Source organism: Falco punctatus (assembly GCF_963210335.1).
Source record: "Falco punctatus genome assembly, chromosome: 10".
NCBI lineage: Eukaryota > Metazoa > Chordata > Aves > Falconiformes > Falconidae > Falco > Falco punctatus.
In genome coordinates this window covers 37837826-37852928 of record NC_137590.1, presented here as the reverse complement: position 1 = coordinate 37852928, position 15103 = coordinate 37837826, and the positions used below count along the sequence as shown (strand labels likewise).

Below are 15103 nucleotides of genomic sequence, written 5' to 3'. Positions count from 1 at the left end.
CTAGTTTTATCCTTTGCAGGAACTGGCTATCTGAAGAAGCCCAGAATCCGCTTGCTCTTCCTTTGTGTCATGCCATCAAGTGGGGTTGATAGGGTTACTCAAGATGATCAGGCCAACTCAGAACACAGACTACATGCATTCATAAGAATGTTTCAGAGCGGTATTTCATTTTGGAATATTATTTTTGCTCTCACGTGCAACATAACTCTGAAGACTATTTTACCATTAGATATTCATGTGGATTCACGATCTCTCTGCATCTGAGTCTCTATCAAAACAGCCTGATCAGCTTATGAGCAAGCATCATGCTAGCAAAGCATATGGCATGGGTAAAGGCAGCCAAAATTTTCAGGGTTCCCAGCACTCATACAGTTTCAAACAGTGTCAGTCAAGTACACTCACAAGCCAGTCAACCCACAGTAGAATACACAGAAGAATAGATGTCATCCCTAGATAAGTTTTTCTCTTCAGTAGTATTCTAAAATTTCAAAAAAATTAAGCTATTTTCATGGTTAAAGCTAGATTGGGTGTATGTGTGTGTATTTTGAATCTATAAAAATGCCTGAAAAGGGATAGCTGTTTGAGAGTGAAGCATTTTAAAGGACTGGGAGGCGGGGGGTGGGGGTGTGTGGTGTTACAAGAAGGATTAGTTCTCACTTAAGTATTTAAACGAACTGGCTGGAAAGTATTTAGCAACAAATAATTTGGAAACAAAATGGTAATTTTTAAGGTGGCGCACCCTGAAAGGTAGTATACAACAGCTAAATAAATGTGGATCTTTATAAAAGATGACAGTTTATCTAAGTAATTCTACACAAAAGAATTTCTTCTGCATAGGCCAGTTTGGTTCTTACAATTAGACCTCCACAAAACTATTAAACTTTTATGAATTTGTCTACAGATACAAGTTATGTCACAATATAGTAGGATGAGTATTTTAAGAATAGCTATTCCCAAATGAATATTCCATACATATAATTGTTTAGAAGGTTATTGCACAGTGATTTTATATGGATAGCCTGTAAGTAGTACACAATATTGTAGCATCCCACAATAAAAACAATTCAACGTTTTTCTGAGTTGAAGGAAATCAATCTAGCTTCCAGATGTACCAAGAACTAAGTAAATTCCACAGCACCCTATAATGCTTATCTCAACCTCCATAAAATTACTGGCCCGAAATAAGCTAGAATTACACATAAATCTCAGGTGCCTCTTCTGAACTTAGCTGAGCTCACTAACGGGTGACATAGGAATTAAACTGGTTACTGAAGGCTGGGCATGAATATCCTGCTTGATTTCTAGAAGACTAACTGGACACAGAGCAATGTATCTTTGCACTGTTTCTCCAGGATCTCCCCAGATGACTCATCCTCCTGCCTAAAAAACAGCATGAAAGTAAACCAAAATCTCTACATTATCAGAATCAAAACTGCTTTGTACAGTAGCAAGAGAGAGACTAAAACCCAAACTGGATGCCAATCTGCAAACTGCGATTAAATTTCCAGGAAGCTAACCCACCAAGGAGTATACTGCACCCTAGAGAGTCCTTAATGAATAGCCTCACATTTGCAATAGGCTAGTTGAGGTTATGCCAGCATTTATATTATAAATCCCTAATTATATGTTATCACAACAATCCTAAATCTTACTGCAACATGATATATGGGGATCCAGTCCAGAAAGACAGAATCTGGGAGGGAGGTGGGGAGAAAAACATAGTACTAGAGTAGACTGGATTTCACATTTTAATTTGAAAATAGGAAAAAAAAAAAAAAAAAGAGAGAAGCTTGGAATGATTTCAAGTTCCAAGACCAGAGAGCATTTTCGCAAGTATTTAAGGCTGAATCCTAGAGGTGGTAAATGCCCTTGACTCAAATCTCAGTGGGGCATTATGGCTGGTTAGCATCCCCTTAAATAATCAGGGACCCCTTGTCTAAGCACTCGATTATATCAATGGGCATTAAAGCGTGTAGCTGCTTATGGGGTCTGGATCATAGTCCATCTGTACTTGCTCTGTTATTTGGGGTTTAGAGAGCTTGATCCTGCTTCCATCACAGGGCTGATGATGTCTACAGTCCAGGGTCAGGAAGATAAGCACTATGAATTACCAAACCTGATGAAACATACAGTATATACTAAGAGCTTTATGTGCAGAATATACTTTGCATTAGATGGAGCATTACTCTCCCTTTGATGTTTTCATGTGGTGTATTTCACAGTATCTTGGCATTGTTTCTTTAATTAGAAAATACTTAGTATCAAATTTGCGGTCCCTATAGCTTCCAACCCCATCAGCCAGAGCAGACTACATGCCTCTAACTCCTAGTTCTTGGAAATCGATTGCAGTAGTGGGGAGGGGGAAGCAGCATTAGTGTTAAGAGTAGACAGAGCAGACAGAATTTCATGACGATCCAAGTCTGCAGTAAGTGATCTCAGTATTAAAGTAAGGCCAGTAAGTGGTTTCAGTACCAAATAGAGGCCTATCTGCCAACTGCTTCCATCCTTCATCCTCCTGAGGTCATGCACTGGTGCCCCTAAATGTCCTGTGATACCCCATGTTGTATCCTTCAGTAGTTGTTACCTTCACAGAGGTGCACATGTGCCCAAGAATAGCTTTCAGAGTGCCTCAGCCCTTGGCTACACCAGGTCTGTCCCACTTGTGAACCCCAGCAAACAGGCAGCGGGGCATGGGAGAATCCCCCTTTTATCCTGCCCCCTGCATTGTGGCTGTGTCCTCAGGTGAAAGCAAAATAGTATCAAGGCCCCCGGGGCCATGCCACAGCTTCGCTGCTTGGGTTTTGCCAACTCAGCTTTGATTACTACCGCTTCAAAGCGTCTACCCATGGCAAAAACAGTAGGTTTCTTCCAAAGTCCAGGGCTGCAGCTCAAAATGCAGCGGCAGTCTGTTACGACTTTTCTTAGAGGAAGCTGGGTATAACTCAGGTTCTATGTGGGGACTCAGGAGCTCCCCACCCTGTCCAATATAAGACTTCCCACTGTTAAGACAGTAATGTCTTAATTTTACCTTAATTGTATTAAGTATTTGGACAGTACAAGCTACAAATGGGCCACATACACAAGTACATTAAATACAACCACCCTCAAAACGCACCCATTTGAAATCTTAGTCATTCACAACATTAAGACCCCATAAGTCAACAATCAAGACACTCATCCTGACTAGCAATTACTAATCAGAAATCACACTGTAACTCAGAACTGTGTCTTTCACACACTGTCATCTTCCCTGCATAAACCATGGTGAGCCTGGCCTCCTTCCATTATTCCTCCCTTTCTACAAACAGGTTGAGTTTACTAGCATGGTAAGTTGATCTTAAGAACGACTCAATCAGAAAACAGACAATGCTCTAGAAAGAGAGCAGTTTTCTGGTTTCCATCATTGTACCAAATGGCATCTTCCTGTCTGCTGAACGGCCACCTTCTCAGGTCAAATTGCCCCACTGACCTTGGGGTGCTACACGTTGCTGAAAGGAGCTGAACTGGTCATCTCAAAAGGATGAATACAGCACCTCAAACCACCAGTGTATCGCTGCTGTATCCGTTTAGCCTATTGCTGCCACAGCCTTAAAAATTAATGAGTTCTCTAGGGAGTATAGAGGCATAATGCTCAAAGCAAAAGAAGCTTCTGCCAATACTGTTTTCTTCTCCCTAGACACCACTTCAAGTCAAAACAGAACAGCAGCTTTGGTCCCCCAGCGGAGCATCAGGATCCTTTCAGACAGAAAAAAAATACCTATGGCTGTGTGGACAGCTTGCAAGCCATCACCATGTAGTTTGATCTTGTTCCCTCCACCATCCAGATGATTTCTGCCATCAAGTTCAACACAAAGAGAAATTAAGCTTCATTTTGGGGTAACTTCTGAAGTTATCTTGGTCCAAGTTTTGTGAAGATGCTAAACCTTGCTTAGAAATGACGCGCATACAACTAAAGGGGGTGTTCAGTTTCTCCAGCTCTACCACTGACTTGATTTCACACTTTTCTTTTCCTGTGCATCAGTTAACACCCACAGCATATACACAGAAACACAGGTCAGCAAAATAATTTATGTAAGGCCCCTTCTTTAATGAACTCTCTCACACAAAGGGGAACATCAGCAGGTGGGGCTCTGCTTCTGCATCATATTCTTCAAATGTGAATACCTGGCACAGGCAGAGGGGGATAAGAACAATCACTCTCATCTTTTCCAGACCTTGCTTTTCATGGCATGACTGCACACAAAAGATGCAAAACAGAAACAGTTTCTTTTGCCTTCCAGTCCATTTGCTTCCCTAAAACCATTCCTCACTTAACCAGTGTCACTGAGAAACAGTCTGTGCAGAAAAAAGTTTAGAAACCCTCAAATAAAATTCGTTAAGCATTCAGAATTATCATCAATTAACAGCCTCCAAATGATGCAGTAAGGGATCAGTACAGCAGAGGAGCTTTAACATTTACACTCATCTAAGGACTGAGACCAGTTCTTGAACAGGAAAAAAATGCTTCTCTAGAACAAAGGACCAATATAATGCAAATCACTATGATTAGCAAGCAAGGCTTTATCTACCTGACATGTTAGCAAAATCTCAGATTTATGTTAATCTCTAGCTCTGGTAATTTAGGAAGCATTAGCTCCTAAAATCATGCAGCAACCCAAGAAGAAAGTTGGTAATCACAACTAGATAGACGCAATGTTCAGTATCTCAGGAAATGGCCTACAAATGGCTGGCTGGATTAATGTGGCAATTTCGAGGACCAATACTGGTTTCAAGATGGTACCTCCAAATACCCACTGTGTTCTCAGAATCGAAGAGTAAGCTGTCCATAGCAATCAGCTGCAAAAGAAGAACACAGACCAGAAGCAAATGATTCTTTTACGTATCCTGTAGTGGTAGCCATCAGCTCATTTCAGTTCATGACAATGTCCCTTACAAACAAGGGATTCTATAGCTTCTAGGGAAAAGCTGCTTCTTTAGTACTTAGACAACATCAGATAGAAGCTGCTAATCTGAGAGGATGTAGTGGATAAAGAGGGCAGCTTGCACTTCCTCGGTTTGAAGCTTTTGCAGCAGAAGGATACTCAGGTCTTTGTGAAAGAAAGAAATACATAGCTAGAGGTGACACATGGGCTGGAGAGGTGACAGACAGATGGAAAGGATGAGAGCCATGCACAGAACAGCAGAGACTGGTATCGGCTGAAAAAAATGAAGGAGGAAAAGCTTGCTAAACACAGATAGGAGACAATATTCCAAACCGGAATAAATACCCTGTTTCAAAGATAGTAAATCAGCTTAGAGATCTGCTCTCAATTTCTACTTCTGTTCAGTATCAACAACCAAGGAAGTGGGATGCCTTAATAAAGCAAATTCCCAAATGACAGCAGACACTATGCCAGCTAGCTTTGGACTGCCTTCTCTTCTCAGTGTAATCAGCAAACTCACAGACACAGCTTTACAAATCCCAGGACGCCAAATAAATGCCAGTAGGCTGTGACAGAACACAGTAAAGCCAGAGACAGTGTCAGCAGGACCTGACTTCTAAGAAAGCTTGCCAAGCAGCTGGGTACACAGGTCTCCTCTATCCAAACACAGGAACCAGCACCGTGCCTGAATCAGTATCTTGCCACTGGCACAATTTGGGGGCTTAAAAAAACCTCTACGTAGCATTAAAGTAATGCCCAGCACTAACACAATGCAACAATTCTCAATTTAATCTAATACAAATTACTATAATGTAACATAATCCTGAAGGGTAACAGACTGAAAACTCATGTTCTGAGCTGCACAGAATACACTGCAGATAAAACACTGGCTTAATTGCTGGCTCTCTCATTATCTGTCATCACTACAAAACTTTAGAGCACTGATTCCCCATTTGTGAACTGCTGCCCATTGCCAACACACAGAATTGCAGCAAACGGCCAAAACTACATTCAGTAGTAAGGTCTGTAGCGTTTCCAATCAGGAGTTTGAGAGGTAAGGGTACCAGAGTGCATAAGAAACTCCAAGGGTTTGCAAAGGCAATGTTTTTTCCTAAAAAAAATCATGACATACACTGTTATACACGATGCTTAAAGCTCAAAAGAGATAAAAGTTAAGAACAAATAGCAGTGCCTGCTTCAGGGAAAAAACAATTAAGAAACTAGAGATTTTATAAAACATATATATCATGGAGAACGTTACACATGCTTGCAGGAATTTACTAGAAAGAACAGAGCACTTAAGGGTCTGAAAACATGGTTTATGCTAAAATACACACAGCATTTGGGCACTCAACTCCTTCTGTATGTCAGAGCAAGTTAGGCATTATTTAAGTATGGGAGAAGTCCCCCTCTAATTTAAAAGAAACTGTTAACTATTTCAATAACGTGGCCATTCTAAACATGCTCTGAAGTGCAGAAACAATCACCAGCAGAATACAATAGCCGTTACATGCTTTTTAGTCACAGGATTTGTTATAGTAATTCATGAAGCTCCCAGCAGTTTCATAACAAAGTAATCACATAGGCAATTTCACAGAAATGATCGTGTCTGTACCAGTGTTTTAGGTTATGAATGTTTGCAGGCTCTGATTTCCTTGTTTAGAGGAAGACTGAAACAAGCCAGCTACTTAAATGATCCCACCTCTCTGTGTTGCTATTCTCAAACTTAAGGAGCAAATGCTTTGGTGGCAGTGATCTGTACTGGCAAGGGAGGCTCTGCTCCTAAAGGAGGCAGTTACAGCCAAGCCTCAGGCTGGTAATATGCACTGTTACTGAGACTGAAAATGAGAGAACAGATGCTGCTGGAGTATGAAATGGAAGATGTTCTAGAAACGAAAATAAACAAATTAGCCATACTCAACAAGTCAAGGTACAGGAATGAAGCGCCAAGTCTCTGTTCTTAGGAATAAAAAGAGCTCTGCAGAACCGTCAGAAAAAAAATGTACTGTTGAATAAAATGGATTGCCTTTCCCAGAATCTCTGGATGATGCTAGAAAAAAAACATATTAAGTATATTTATCTTACCTGTATTTAAAAAAAAAACAAAAACAAAAAACAATAAAAAGACAACCCCAAAAAGTGAACAAGCAAGTGTAATTCAGTGAACTGCCAGTAAATTTTTAAGTGGTATCATACATCCAAGGGAATGCTTCAAATAACATCCCTGGCAAAACAAGTATCATCTTGGAGGCTGAATCAAGATGCCTAGCTTGCTTCTAAATGTTCTGACCTAACCAGTATGACCTAAATCTTGCAAGAGTGGAGAAAAATGAAACCTCAAGCCCATAAGGATTCTCACTGCCACTAGCAGCCTACAATAAGTCTGCCTGCCTTATTATTTTATGGGAGTATATGCCTGTATTTTAAATAACCCAAATGTTGGTCAAATCCAAGACAGCACTATGATATGCAAAATCTCATTACTGATTGAGAAACACATGGAATGTGTCCAGGGAGACTGAGCTGCCTGCCTTTTGAGTAAGAACAGGTCTCCAGAGCAGCTGTGTGGAAAAGTTTCCAGTGTTTGTGTGTTGTCACCACAGCTGCACATGACAACTGCCAACCTACAACCCATGGACTGCTTGAGACAACCCAACTTTCAACAACGAGCTGGGATCAGCGAGCAGGTTCAATAGACTATTCCACTTCCCTCAACCGAAGGAGGAGCTTCTTAACTCCTCTCCCTTCCCCTCCAAGGTCATTCTACATGTGAAGCATAGCTGTGGTCCTGGCAAGCTGGTCAGAGGCAGAAATGGGCCTACCAAAAAAAAATCCTTCTTAAAGACTGAAAGTAGTTAAGTATCTACCTGCCAAAAAAAACCCTGAAACCCGCCCAAAAAACCCAAAACCAGCTAGTTACCGTTTACCCCACCTCAGTTTCTTTAATGCTGCTTTCCAAATGATCTAAAATGTGTTACACTCCAATGAGCCTTCCCCTTACCCACACCTACAAAGTATACACCTCCACCTAAACAAAGTCTGTAGCATTGTTGGTTGCTAAAAATCTCCCACTACTGAGGCAGCAGGAAGAAGGTAGTAATTGGAACGACCTGCTTTTACAGACTGCAAATATCTGTTACGAAAATAGTTACTATTTGTAGCACCTGAGAGGTACAGTTCAGAACAGATATCCTCACCATGCAAAATTCTTTAGTATTTTTTAGTAGTTTTGGTTATTCAATGATACCTGAAAAAACTCTCCGCATCTTTATAAAATCCCAGCATTACTTCCTAACAAACACTAAGATACCATCAGAGGCTCATGAAATCACTGGTGTTACAAATAGAGTATATTCTCCCACTGAAAAGGGGTAGCAACTATCTCCAAGGAAAAAGGAAATGCTTGTTTCTCAGGGTAGAAACCACCAGCATGTGGAATTAAGGAAAAAATGAGATACAGCCTCATTTTGTAAGTGAAGTATACATTAATCCAAATGATTTCACCATCTAAATTAATCTAAGCCACCCCTGCGAAGAGGTGAAATCCGCAGAGAATTAAACTATATATTAAACAGTAACTTAAGTAGTATGCTATAGTTTCAATAATGGAAGAAGGTACACACAAACTTAGTACTGGTTAATACAAATGGTCCTGTAAGCTTTGTTCGAGTCTTTAAGGACTGGAAAGTTTCAAGTTTCTGCTTCTAAGAATGTCAGAAACAATACAGGTAGGTTATGAAAAAAAAAAAAACCACGAATGACCCAGCAGAAGGAAGTATAGATGAAATAACTGAAGGTAACCGAAACATCCCAAATTGTATCTTCTCAACAAAAATATTCTTTCCTAAAAGCTTTCAATTTAAATTTAAGTGCAATCACAATTTTAGAATGTGTTTTAACTCACAGGTCAACACTGAATTTGTTGTAATGCTTCTTTTGACTCTCATCTGCGATGATTTCACAGGCTGGTGTGGTCCTACAGTACAAACACTCCACTAACAAGTACTTAGGAGCCTGACATGAAAAACATAACTTACAATTCATGTATTGCAAAAAACCCCCTGAAATACTTAATGAGTTTTACCAAAATTCCTACAAATAATTTACTATTTTTTTAAAAACAATTTCCTTCAAGCATCTTGTTTGTTGTTTTACATGCATCAACAGCCCCCACTGTCCCATGTCTGCTCCCTTTCCATTTATTGCAAACAATTTTATACTTTACTGACTTAAGTTTACAGACTAGTGGTGTTCTTACACCAATTTTCAACACTTAATGACACATAACATAAGTTATCTTTACCTTTACCCCTTGCATTTGAGTAAAGGGTATACATTCCCAGACACAGAGAACTCGCAAGATCTAGGGAGACCGTGATTTCTAGGTGTAATTCTCGTATCAGTAAACGTGCTTTTCAAGAAGTAACAAACGTCACAAGAGTCACTTCTCTGCTGCACTAGTAATACAAGATGCATCATTACCTGATTAAACAGCTACAACTGTAAATAGGAAGTATTCTTTTTTCTATACAGACATAGAACAAACAAAGGAGTGTATATCTAAGCTGACATTTAACTGTAACTTCTCATATCAGGTTTACAAATGAAAATTCCTATCTTTACCAAAGCACAAGTACTTTGAAGATCTCTCTTTTGTTACACTTCAATTTGCATTTTTACTGTGCTCCTTTTGTTGTTTTATCCTCCTTCAGGTTTAGATGAGATTTCACCAACTTCTGAATAGTAATTCACATTTAAGAGTCTGTCTACACAGGGCTACGAATAGCCATTCTAAATATTTAGGCACAGACATTTCCACATTCACAGTCTGCTTCTGTAGGAAGCGTGCACATGTGGAAAATAAGCTTGGTACACTAACGATCATGAATTTCCATATCTAAATTAGCCCTCCATTTCTCAATGAAATACATCTATGTCCTGCATCTCTCAGGGTCACATAAGAATGAAAGACAGGATTTGATCACTGCCCACTTACAAACAGAAACATTACTGTGCAAGGTTGCTTTCTGCATTTAGTGTTTCTTATAAGAACTCTGCAATGAAGGCAAAAAGATGTGGAAGCCAGAGATAAGATTCCTCCACTTTTTGAAATGGAAAAATCTAAGTCCACTGGACTTGTCCACTAAAATATTCACTAATACAGATTCCCACCCCACCCACCCCCCCCCGGAGCAGTTATCAATCTTGAATCTGCCAAGTATAGTGTTATTCTTTATTTAATATTGGAGTTACAACTGGGTAATGTATTTCAAGCTATAATATGCAGTGTTAGTGTCCTAGCCTCCCCACATGTAACCTGTTCCCCACTGACAGGGGCCTATACTACAAAAAGCCTCAGTGATTAAAAAAAAAAAAACAAAAAAACAACAACAAACAAACAAACCAAACCTTGCAAGGGTATGGACATCACCCATATGAAAAGTTTGCACATTTCATGTTATCAATGATTTTATGACCTTTGTCAACTGCCGGTTTCAAATAAGCCTTCTACAAATGAACTAACAACTTTAGAACACACATCTTTCAAAATGGAGCCTCCTTTGGAACCAGTAGTTTCAGTCATGCTGTAAAGCTTACACCATCCATTTCCTAGATTTCCTAGCAGTTCTAGAAACAAAGCCATTCAGAAATGACTGATTTCTGAATGTAGATCTGGGTAAGTAAAATTACTTCCTCTAACACAGAGGGATTTGACTCACACTCAGATGTTGAGAGAACCTAGTTGCTTCATAGTCACATTAGTGTAACTGAACAGTAACAAACATCTATACAGGTCCTGAAAGCAGACTCTAGACCGCTATTAAAGTTTCTTTAGAGCAATAACTTTTATTGTAAAGTCAAGGACATCTAGTCTTCCTTAAGACTTACAATTTCAGACTAGACTATGGTGCCATCTTATGCTGTCAGTGTCTCTCAGGAACTCTGGAGCTCTATCCTCCATCAGCTTCTTTAAGGAACATTCTTATGTTGCACAAAACTGCTGTCTTCAGAGTCCTGAGTGCTCACCAGCACTTTTAATGAAACATTATCTGTGGACAAACGAGCAGTAGAACAGTTCTAGTGATACATGAATTACAACATTTGAATTATTTAAAAAACAAGTGCAATTAAGACTAGTTGTGTCATAGCTTATGAAGTTTAATGAAGTGGCATATGCACACAGACAAGAGTTTGGATAGTGACATGTCAGCTCTGTGTGTGACAGCAGGCCAAACTAGTGAGCAGGCTCTGCATACTGCAGCTATGACTAACTCTTCATTGCAACTTTCAAAATCTGTCTGAACCTCTGGCACACACAGAAGTACCAAGTTTGCACACACAGGATTATAAAGATGAGTATCATCCTAAACAAGTCCATCCACATAAAAGATATTACATGCAGTTGTCAATATTTCTAGCGCTTATTGCTATTTGAATCCAACATTGCATTTTCAACTCTTCTAGAAAAGATGGTCTGAATGACTTTATTGTACTGCAGAGATTGACAAGGCTAGTCTAAAGGTGTTTATCTGATGATAGATAAGGGAGATCACAATTTCCCCATAACTTAAGCAAGTCACTTAAGGGTAAGTTTGTGTCAAAAATAAAGAGTTCCTGTGTTAACATGTGCAGTTGTGTCCACAGGTCAGCACTGCTATAAAAACACGGGTCACACTATCTAGCTGTTATACCCATAAGCACAGCAGTAAAACACAGAATGAAACTAGTTATGATATGGAATCACAATGAAAACAAGAAACAATTATTATTATTTTTTTTATGCTAGGGGTCCGCCTCTTAAACATACTAAATATTTTGGGCAGCTACCCTTGACCTTAAATCAGGGTCAGACTGTTACTTTCTATTACATCAGTCTCTTACTAGAACTGCAAACAGGGTTTTAAGCCACACTGAAAAAAGTTATGAAAGGCTGCTCCGGCCCCAAACAGGTTAGGAGTCAGGTTACATGCAGCAGATCACTAAGCAAGGAAGGGCTAAGAGGAAAAAAATAAAACACAAACCAAGAACATACAGAACGACTTACTGTAATTCTAGCTGGTGACAAATCAGGAGTCTTACAATGCAGGAGCTTGAATCTGACTTCTAACATGAATTATTACCATACTAGCTCTTTAAAGTGTTTCTCAAAATCACAGGTCAAGTTGGTTCCGTACCATTAAGGGAGGAGTCTGAAAAAAGCCGGAAAAGAATTACTGTGCCTGAGAACATGACGAGATAAAAAAAATCCTGCTGCCTTCCAGAGACATTCAAGACCCCTGCCCTTCTTGAATATCACAGCTCACTCACTATGTGGTAGCACACATACATCTAGCATACACATACTCTGCATCTCTTCTGGCCTTATTCTGCTAAAGACGTTTTAGTTCAAATCAGCTCTTCAGTTCTTAACTCTCATTTGCAGACAGTCTTAAATATCCTCTACAGCAGAAACACTTTATATCTGAAAACTAAAATTCCTCAAAGCATCAGCTTAAGTCCATGTCCTGTCATAGGCTGAATCTTGGGTCTCCTCAGTCACACTTTGCTATGGTCTGCATAGGGTAAGAAGCGAACTGAAAGAGAACCACGATAGAAAAATTCTCATTGATTGTAATGAAGATGCACCTTCTAAAAAGATACAATTCAGAAAGCCTATCCTACAAAAGCCTACAGGGCTCTAGCCTCCGCTGCCTCTTGTGCCCTTTGACTCAACATCCCATGGAACAGTGTGATCTGGTTAAGCAACCAGGAATCAACAAAACCTAGGAAAATTTCCTGATTTTCGGTGAGGTTCTGTTTGTGGACAAGCAAGTGGAATTCTTCAACATAAGTCTATTAGGCAAATTTACTCATTTTATTCTAGAAACAGAAATTTCCTAATTTGTACATTAACTACACAACTTTTGTTGAACAAACTTAACTTCCCTATCTCACCTTTTCTGTTGACAAGCCCAAAACAGAGCTGAATGGCTGATCTTTCTAGGCAGATGCAAAAAGTTGGAACAGAAATTATTTTTTTTCCTCCTGTGCTGCAAACCAGTGTAATTACTCCTGTTGCAGCAACATCTGCCTTTCCAGATACTGAGAAAGCAGAGACTGGAAAGCATCCTACTACATAAGAGAATTTCAAGATCCAGAAAACAAAACAAATGCTCATAACTAACTTTTCTGCCCTCCCTCCCTGCTTTTCTTTCAAGCATAAGCTACATAACAGAATACAGCTCTCCCACTTCAAACCAGTTTCAGTACTTAAAAGCTGGGTGTGTTTATTTGCTTTTCTGCCTTGTACTTTATCAATATTAATATCAAAAGATGCATGTTATAATCATTCAGAATTGTATTCTTGTGTATTCTATCATTTACCACACTGAATTGTTACTAAATTGATGGTCTTGCTATTTAAAGGCTCTTGTTCTAGTTTTACATGCATGACATCCAGCTGGCAACTCTCTTTGCAGCTGAGTTACAAGTATTTTAATATTTAGTCCTTAAACCACAACAATAATGCTAAATTAGAAGTAAAAAACCAAAGAAACAAAAAAAATCCACAACCCAACAAAATACTACGAAGAATAATGCCTATTTGAGGATAACAAAACCAATTAAACAGGCAAATGTGATGTGCCTGCCTTCCTGCACATACCTGCTGGAAATGCTGGGAACTTGTTATACGCAAATGTAAAATAAGAGTTCTGGTGTCCATTTTATTCACATTCAAGTCAACAGGCTAAATATTTTGTCTCTCATTGGGCACATATTGAGCCCCAGAACAACCCCTGGCTTTAGACATACAACCCTAATTCAACTGTCAAATTCGTTATCAGTGAAAAGATTGGCAAAAGCGCTACCTTTTGCTATTCCAAAGGAACAAACTGGAAAACAAGCGTAGGGCAAGCAGAGAGAAAATTTTCCTACTGCAAGTGTTCCACACAGTAACATTCAGGATTCTGTAACATGTCACACAACTTCTGCTAAATCAACAGGAGCTCTGGGTCTATCCAAGATTTGAACTTGATCTATTAACTGTGTATTTTATACAACCAAGAAGTTATCTCAAACTACCTAGCAAAACACTGTGATCAAACCCAAATACTGATTCCTCAGTATATGCAACACTCATTAAATAAAAAGAGGGTAGTGCAGCCACTTTTGAGTCAGTAATTTACTGCCCTAACTCAGGCACAGAACCTGACCCTAGCTTTGCCGATCAGGTGGCAGCCAGTGGAGCTCGAGCCAAACCTCAGAAAGCCCATAAATAACGTTGCAATACAAAGGCTTAACCAACTAAATTAGTTTTTCCTTTCCACACACGACGTAAGAATTACAGTGTCACTAAAGCGTCAACAGGACAGCCGTACGTAAAGCTCGAAAAAAATCCTCTTAATTGCAAAGGAGCTGACCGGGCCCACGCGAAGCCCCTTCTGTTCCACCCGTCAGTAACTCCGCCAAGCCCGCCCCGCACCCCGCCCGCGGCCCCTCCCCGCCTGCAGCGCCGCCGTGCGGCAGGGCGCGGCAGCGCACCGCGGGCTGCTCGCCAGGCCGGCTCGCAGGCAGCGGGGCGCCCGGGAAGCCGCGCAAGGCGGCTGCAGCCCGCAGCCAACTCCCGGCGACAGCGGTGCGAGAGCAGCCTCCCGCAACGCCCAGCCCTCCCCAGCGACGCCCGCTACGCGCGGACACGGGCGCCTGCTCCGCCCGCCCCGGCGGGGCACAGGGACGATCCCCGTCCGGGCCCGGCCCCCCCCCCGGCTGCTGCGCGGGAGCAGGCGCGCGCCGGCGGCTCCCCCAGCCCCTCGCCCGGTCCCCGGGGCCATCCTCCTCCCGGGGCGCCGGGATGCTGCCGCCGCGTCTCTATGCGGCGGGACGAGGCGGGAAGCGGCTGCAGGAAAAACCGGGAAAGGGACCTGCTCTACCCACCGGAAGCCCGGGAGCGGCCGCCGCCGGCACAGCCTTACCTCCGCTCCCCGGCTCTGGGGGCCGCCGCTGCCCGCCGCGCCCGCCTCACCTGCGCCGTCCCTCCCAGCGCCACGCTCAGGTGCGGGGGCGCACAGCGGCAGCCGCCCGCTGCGGCGGGGACAGCGGGCCCCAGCACGCCGCGCCTCCCCCCGCCGAACCCCCGGCCCTGCTGCGCACTGCACCGCCGCTCGCGCCCCTCCCCGCGGCGCGCGCCCTTCCCGCCTCAC

The 15103-nt window shown here is 41.6% G+C and overlaps 1 protein-coding gene across 14 annotated transcripts in view; it reads right to left on the bottom strand.

Moving 5' to 3' along the window:
* PTPN5 (protein tyrosine phosphatase non-receptor type 5) overlaps nucleotides 1-15103 on the bottom strand; it is a gene marked incomplete at its 5' end in the record, with an annotated part of 113507 nt that overhangs the window by 59850 nt on the left and 38554 nt on the right. For 4 of the 14 annotated variants that reach the window (XM_080405793.1, XM_080405799.1, XM_080405798.1 and 1 more), the window contains 3 exons: nucleotides 10812-10972; nucleotides 11968-12112; nucleotides 14876-15087. The exons of 3 other annotated variants lie outside the window; for them this stretch is intronic. Of the gene's footprint in view, nucleotides 1-10811; nucleotides 10973-11967; nucleotides 12113-14875; nucleotides 15088-15103 lie in introns of those variants that run through there. 7 more of the 14 variants (XM_080405795.1, XM_080405797.1, XM_080405794.1 and 4 more) reach the window with 2 other exon arrangements.